General features: G+C 36.1%; 1 non-coding gene across 1 annotated transcript; it reads left to right on the top strand.

Annotated features, from left to right (window-relative positions):
- Positions 1–924: 924 nt before the first annotated feature.
- LOC115696118 (small nucleolar RNA R71) lies at positions 925–1,028 on the top strand. The gene has a single exon (XR_004007713.1). It is a non-coding gene; the product is annotated as a small nucleolar RNA R71 (small nucleolar RNA).
- The last annotated feature ends 6,691 nt before the right edge of the window (positions 1,029–7,719 follow it).

Here is a 7,719-nt window from a genome sequence, read left to right as displayed (position 1 = left end):
TATGTGATATTGAATTGAACAGATATTACGGTAAGTTTAACATATCTGATTCAAAGTTCAATATCGGTCCCATCCGATGCATACTCCATGCACCCAACCCAAGCTTTACTTTAACTAATGCCCTAGAAAGGACATAGCACTTATCCAAGGTGCAAGTAAACTATGTTGTAGATTATCATATCAGTTAAACCTTGTGTATTGATAAATCTAGGAATTTATATTTAATCACCCAATCTTGATTACTTTCCACTGTGCTGACGACACAATAAACAAGAACATAAATGTGATAAGGATTTGGATGAATTTATAAAACAAATAAATGATAACATGAACCAAATGACACAATAAGTGATGAAAATACTTCTGTTTTTTTATTGATATTTAAATAATAAAGATTACATTGAAATGGAGTTTTATTTAGGGCATAAAACCTAACAATTTGAGCCTTCACTAGGACTTTGTTGTTGTGGTTGTTGTTGGTTTTGTTGGGGCTGATATCTCTATTGGTATAACCCCTGTTGCTTGTGCCCATAATTATTGTTTTGAGAATAGTTCGCAATGGCTTTTGCTTGATCCATTGGCAAACTGTTCACATCCACCAGGCATGTGTCATATGTGTGAGGGCCCCCACATAGCTCACAAGTAACTTGAGCCTTTTCCACTTGAGCAGTCATCAACTTCGTTAGGGCCTCCACTTGAGCTGTCAACTTGGTGATGGCGTCTATCTCGTGCATACCAGCACCTTTCTTCATTTGGCTTCTTTCAGTTGGCCATTGTTGGTTGTTCATAGCCATTTCTTCAAGTAAATCGTAAGCCTCATTTGCACTTTTTCTCATAAATGCCCCACCAGCTACGACATCTATAATTGTTTTGGTATTAGCAATCAGCCCTTTGTAGAAATTGTGAACTAACATCCACTTTTCAATCCCATGATGTGCACATTTTTTGATGAGATCCTTGAACCTCTCCCAAGCCTCATAGAGAGATTTATTGTCCAGTTGACAAAAATTATTAATTAGCTGGAGGAAAAAACTTTGACAAGAATTTTGTCGCCAAGTCAGTCCATGTAGCAATGGAGTTGGTTGGCAAGGAAATTAACCAACTTTTGGCTCGCTCCCTCAGTGAGAATGGAAATAGTCTCAAACGGATGGCATCATCGTTGACTCTGTTTACTTTGAAAGTCTGACATAACTCCATGAAATTGGACAGGTTCAAATTTGGGTCTTCAGAAGAGCGTCCACCAAACTGGATTGAAGACTGCACCATTTGTAGTATGGCCAACTTTATTTCAAAGTTATTGACCTCCACGGCAGGTGGTCTTATGCAAGACTGAACCCCCGTCAATGTTCGGATAATGTAGTCTCTCAGACTACGGTCGGGTGGATTATGACCGTTTGCTTGGTCTTCTACTGCTCCCCCATTATTAGAGTTGTTGCCTCCATTAAAGTTGTCAGCCATGATTTCTTCTGCTTCAGCTCTTACTGCACTTCTTTCTTGCCTTTTGTTTCTTCTATTTCTTTTGCAGGTCTTTTCGATTTTAAGATCAACCGACAATATTACACTTTGTCCTTGACATCGCATGCACCCCTAATGCCTGAAATAAAATAAGACAATCTGAAAGAAAATTAGCAATAATTAGAATGAATTAACCAAAGTAGAATTAAATCTAATTTTTGTAATATCAATTTTTAAACAAATCACCAGCAACGGTGCCAAAAATTTGTTATCAATTTTAATACGCAAGTGCACGTATCATTGTTCAAGTAATAAACTCACACGAGTGAGGTCGAACCACAGGGAATTGAACTCAATACCACTAAATTAGTCTTATGAATCTATTTGGTAGATAAATAATTTTGATAAAGTTTAAAATAAAGAAACACAAGAAAATTAAAGAAAGCAATAAAGCTGTTTAATCAAGGATGAGGAATTAGGGAAACAAATCTTGCTATTTCAATTACCCAATTGTTAATGCTAATTCTTATTCCTCTTTCTTTATGTGAATGATAGATAATAAAATTAACCTAACTCTTTTCACATCTTTTAGGCCCTAAATCACATGTTATCTAATCATCTATGAATTCGACTAACATATAATCAGCATTAAGCAATAATCTAAATGTCACAAAGGATATGAAAATACTTTCGTATCACATCAAAACCTAGTTTATCCAATTTTAGCATTCCCAATTCTTACTTTCAGATTTTGAATTGGGATCATCAAGCATGTAAAAGGTGATCAATCTTAAACATGCAGTTAAACACAAATATGGATAAATTTCACAATCAGGAAAGGAGAAATAGCAATTATAGTTAACTAAAGATAATGTCAATCAACATTCATCATCTCCCCAAATAGGAGTTTAGTTTATAACATCCATAATCAAATCCTTTATTAAAATTGACACAGAAAATAGCATAGAAAAATTAAAGAGAGAAGAAAGAATTGGTTGGAGAGATCGATCTGAATCGCCACAAGCCGTTCTTGAAGTCTCCTCATTTGTTTCTAGGGCTCAATTTCTGAATAATAATCACTTTTCACGAACTCCCATCTAATTAAACCAAGCCTTCTCTTTAAAATTCGTGAAATTACGAAATTGCCCGAAAATCCCGTTAACTGATCCAGAATTAGTGACGATCAGGGAAGAGGTTTGAGCTGGTCAAGCCAGAGATTTTAAACTGTCTGATAGTGGGATGCTGTTGTTTAAGACGAGGGTTTGTGTTCCAAGTAGTGCGGAACTTAGAAACGAGATTCTTGAAGAGGCTCATACCACTCCATACTCCTTGCATCGTGGCACAACCAAAATGTACCAAGATCTTAAACCCTACTTCTCGTGGAGCGCGATGAAGAAGAATGTGGTAGAATTTGTATCCCGAAGCTTAATGTGTCAATAGATCAAGGCTGAAATTAGAGACCGGCAGGTTTGTTGCAGCCTTTGACACTTCCTGAGTGGAAGTGAGAGGATATCACCATGGACTTTGTAGTTGGATTACCTAGAACCACGGGTTTGTACGATTAAATTTGGGTTGTGATGGATCGATTCACGAAATCTACACATTTTCTACCAGTAAAAACAATCTTTACAGTGGATTAATATGCAAAATTATATGTCAAGGAGATAGAAAGATTACATGTGCACCAAAGTCTATAGTTTTGGATAGAGATCCAAAGTTTACTTCTAAATTCTAGCAAAGTCTACTGCGGGTTATGGGTACCAAACTGAAATTCATTACAGCTTTCCATCCTCAGACTAATGGACAGTTCGAAAGGACAATTTAGATACTGGAAGATATGTTACGAGCTTGTGTAATGGATTTCGAGGGCTCCTGGAATAAGTATCTAGCACTGATAGAGTTCTCATACAATAACAGTTATTAGAGTCCAATAGGGATGGCTCCTTATGAACTGTTATATGGCTGAACGTGTAGATCTCCCATTCACTGGGATGAAACGAGAGAGAAGAAATATCTCGATCCAAAATCAGTACAATGAACTAATGAAGCAATAGAAAAGAGTAAGGCCAAATGCTTGCCTCCCAGAGTAGGCAAAAGAGTTATACAGATCTGAAACACAGAAAATGTAGAGTTTCGGGTAGGAGATCATGTGTTCCTACGAGTGTCTCCGATGAAGGGATCAAACGTTTCAGGAATAGAGGCAAATTATGCCCTAGGTTTACAGTACCTTTTGAGATTCTCGAAAAGGTTAGACAAGTGGCATACTGTTTAGCTTTGCCTCCAGCTCTTTCAGTTGTTCACAACGTATTTTATGTTTCCATGCTTCGAAAGTATATTTCAGATCCTACTCATGTGTTGAGTTATGAAAATCTTTAGCTGCAACCATACTTATCATACGAAGAACAACCAGTTCAGATCCTAGACATAAAGGATAAGGTTCTTCAAAACAAGACCATAGCTTTTGTCAAGGTATTCTAGAGAAATAGCAGGGTGGAGGAAGCCACCTAGGAGTTAGAATCTGACATGAGGGCTTAGTATTCAGAGTTGTTCAGGTTAGATTTCAGGGACGAAATCCTTTTAAGGGGGGATAAATAAAGTTTAATGATGAAACTTGCATATTAGTTATGAATTATCAATTTACAGAGATTTATTTGAATTCAAAATGCATTTTGTATGTCATATATGGAATTTCATATTTTTGCATGTTTTGTGCCCGACAATATTGGAACAGATGTTTGGCTATTAGAATCACATCTTATTATTTTTAGTATAGCGGGGCAATATAGTTAGACATTGGGAATGTCGGGAATAGTCGAGATTTTTGAATTGACCAAAATATCCCTAAGTGATTTTATAATTTTTAGTTATGTGAAGGGCAAAATGGTCATTTTGCTTTATGGTGTTTTTGTCCTTTAGTGGACATTAGTTGAAATGAATAATTTGATTTTATCTCTTAATTATTTAGATAAAACCAAATTTTTCTCTCATTTTATTAAAAATAAGAAACTTGAGAAAAACACTTTTCTCTCTCTCGAAACCCTCTCTCTTTCAAACCCAATAGAACCAGCTAGGGTATTGATTGTTCTTCATAAAATCTAGTGATTTTCAGCAAGTTTTAAGTTTATCCAAGTCAAGGTAAGCTTCGAGCATCTCTTTCTTTAGTTTCTTAAGCTTTAAGTTGAGAATTTTTGGATGAAATTGTAAGTTTGGGTACTATTGTTGCTGTTGATGTTTGTTGTTGTTTTCTAGAGCTAAGTTATGATCATTTATGTTGATTTGAGGTAGATTGAAGGGCGGTTATAAGGTTTGAGCAAGCTTTCAGTTTAAGAACTCAAGCTTGGCTCTTTAATGGTGAATTTTAATTTTGAGCATGTTATGTTGTTCTGTTGCTTGGGTTATGTTTATTGGGGTATAATATGTAGGTCTGGAAGGTTTGCTAAGGTTTGGATTCGAATTGGCTAGGTTTTCAAGAAATTTGGGTTACCTTGTCTAGAACCGGTTACAGGCCCTGTAAAATTGGTTAACCGGATCAGAAACCGATTTCCTAAACTTTTTGTGTTGGGTTTAGTTTCAGAGCTTTGGTGGGGTAATTCCTTGTTAGTCTAGAGAATTTCCATGTTAACTTGCAGTAGGAAAACTTTTGGTTTAGAGCCTAAGTCCTCGGTTGTGATTTAGCGTGTCACTTACCGTGTTATGAACGATGTGATTTAGGGGCCTGTAATCTTCTGAGTAGTTGTTCCACTCAGGTTGGCCAACACACCTGAATTCAGAAACAAGGTAAGATTAGTATAATGTTATGCATATATGTTGGAAGTTATTTTACCAGGAACTTAGATCTACTCACAAGTATGTTGATTTAACAACCTAAATATGAACTTCTAAAACGATGGAAAATTAAACACATAAATGTATCTGAAATCCTACATTGGGTGCAGCGGAATATATGTCTCCTCCCACTCAGATCTCTAACCCTTGATTCCTTTCTGTCGCAGAGTATAATCAAGATCTGAGCCCGATAGTCCTTCTTTGTTGTTTCTGAATTCTACACAGCCTTCCTCACTATGATTGAGGTATTACTTGATGTGTGTGGGAACTACTCTATCACTCATAGATTTCGAAAAAGAGAAGGTAGAGAGAGAGAGGGTGGCAGCTCAGAGAGAGTTTTTGTGTGAGAAAATTCTGTCAGAATAATGTGTGTACAAAAACTGAAGCCTTTACCTTCTATTTATAGAAGAACACCTAGGGCTATGGTTGAATTAATTTACATTTAAAAATTGAAAAATCAATGTGAAAAGGGAAGCATAGTGGCCGGCCTAGGCATTGTGGAAACAAGGCTTGCCACTTTTCTAACTTTCCTTTTCCTACATTGCTAGTTTCCTGTTTTGTCAAAAACTGCCAATTCCTTTGTTCAACCACATAAATGTCAAATCTAATTATTTAATAATTAAAATTAATTATCAAATAATATATTGTCATTTATTTATTAATAATAAAACTAATTAAAGTTTCCTAATTAATAAATATGCCCTCCAAAATCTCTATTTACTATTTTTCCCTTAATAAGTGATAAATTCTCAAATAGACATAGTCTAATTTTGAGAATTATAATTGATTAATTAAAATCAATTAAATGAGTCTTACAAGTAATATTATCTCAACTAGTGGGGGGACCATAGGTCTATATATCCGAGCTTTCAATATCGGTCCATTCCAATGCATACTCCATGCATCCAACCTGAGCTTTACTTTAACCAATGTTCTGGAAAGAACATAGCATTTCTCCAAATGCAAGGAAACTTTGTTGTAGATTGTCATATCAGTAAAACCCAGTGTTCTGATAAATCTAGGAATCCTTTATTCACATAGTCATGTTTACTTTCCACCGTGTTGACAACACAATAAACATGATCAAGTATGTAAAAGGGGTTTGGATGAATTTATAAATCAAATAGACAAACAATTGACAAAGTGAACCAAAACATACACAAATGAATGAAAAATACTTCTATTACTTTATTGATATTGAATAATCTGGATTACATTGAAATGGAGTTTTATTTAGGGCATAAAATCCAACAAACTCCCCCTTGCACTAATATAAAACAAATCAGTACATTTCAATTAACCCTAAATTCTGACGGTGCTTTTGGAATGCAGTCACTGCCAAGACTTTGGTGAATGGATCAGCTAAGTTGTCATGTGTGTCCACTTTCTCCACCAATACATTCCCTCTTGCCACATATTCTCTGATAATATGATATTTTCTTTCTATATGCTTACTTCTCTTGTGGCTCCGAGGTTCTTTACTGTTGAATATAGCTCCATTGTTATCACAAAGCAGGACTAGAGGCTTTTCCATTCCATGTACTACACCAAGACTGGTGAAGAACTTTCTAAGCCAGACAACCTCTTTAGCTACTTCAGCCACAGCTATGTATTCTGCTTCCATGGTAGAATCCGAAATCGCGGTTTGTTTCACACTTCTCCAAACCACCACTCCACCCCCAAGAGTAAACACCATCCCAGATGTAGATTTCCTGTCTTTAAGACATGGCTGGAAATATGAGTCTGTATAGCCTATGGGATTTAGAGCACCACCCTTGTAGACTAATACATAATCTCTTGTACTCTTCAAGTATTTCAAAATATACTTAACAACATTCCAATGTTCCTGTCCTGGATTTGACTGATACCTGCTCACTATTTCAACTGCATAGCAGATGTCAGGTCTAGTGCATAGCATTGCATACATTAGACTTCCAACTGCAGAAGCATAACGAACTTTTGCCATGTCTTCTGTCTCTTGAGGATCAGTAGGACATAGTTCCTTAGATAGACGGATACCATATCTAGAAGGCATATTTGCCCCATTGGTATTAGTCATGGAGAATCTCTCTAAAACTTTGTCAATGTAAGTTGTTTGAGAGAGAGCAAGGGATCTGTTCTTCCGGTTTCTGATAATCTGAATACCGAGAACATAGGCTGCCTCACCCAAGTCTTTCATGTCGAATTGAGTGTCAAGCCATTCCTTGATGTGAGTCATTTTCTTGACATTGTTCCCAATGATCAAAATGTCATCAACATAAAGGACCAGGAATACTACTACTTTGTCTTCCTTGAGTTGGTAAACACAATGATCATCTTCATTCTGATGAAAGTCGTAGGTTTTAATGATCTCATCAAACCTTTTATTCCGTGAGCGAGAAGCTTGCTTAAGTCCATAAATGGACCTATTTAACTTGCAAACTTTATTTTCCTGCCCAG

Source organism: Cannabis sativa, chromosome 3 (assembly GCF_029168945.1).
Source record: "Cannabis sativa cultivar Pink pepper isolate KNU-18-1 chromosome 3, ASM2916894v1, whole genome shotgun sequence".
NCBI classification, from domain to species: Eukaryota; Viridiplantae; Streptophyta; class Magnoliopsida; order Rosales; family Cannabaceae; genus Cannabis; species Cannabis sativa.
Note: the sequence above shows the minus strand (reverse complement) of the source record. Positions and strands in the feature narration are given on the sequence as shown.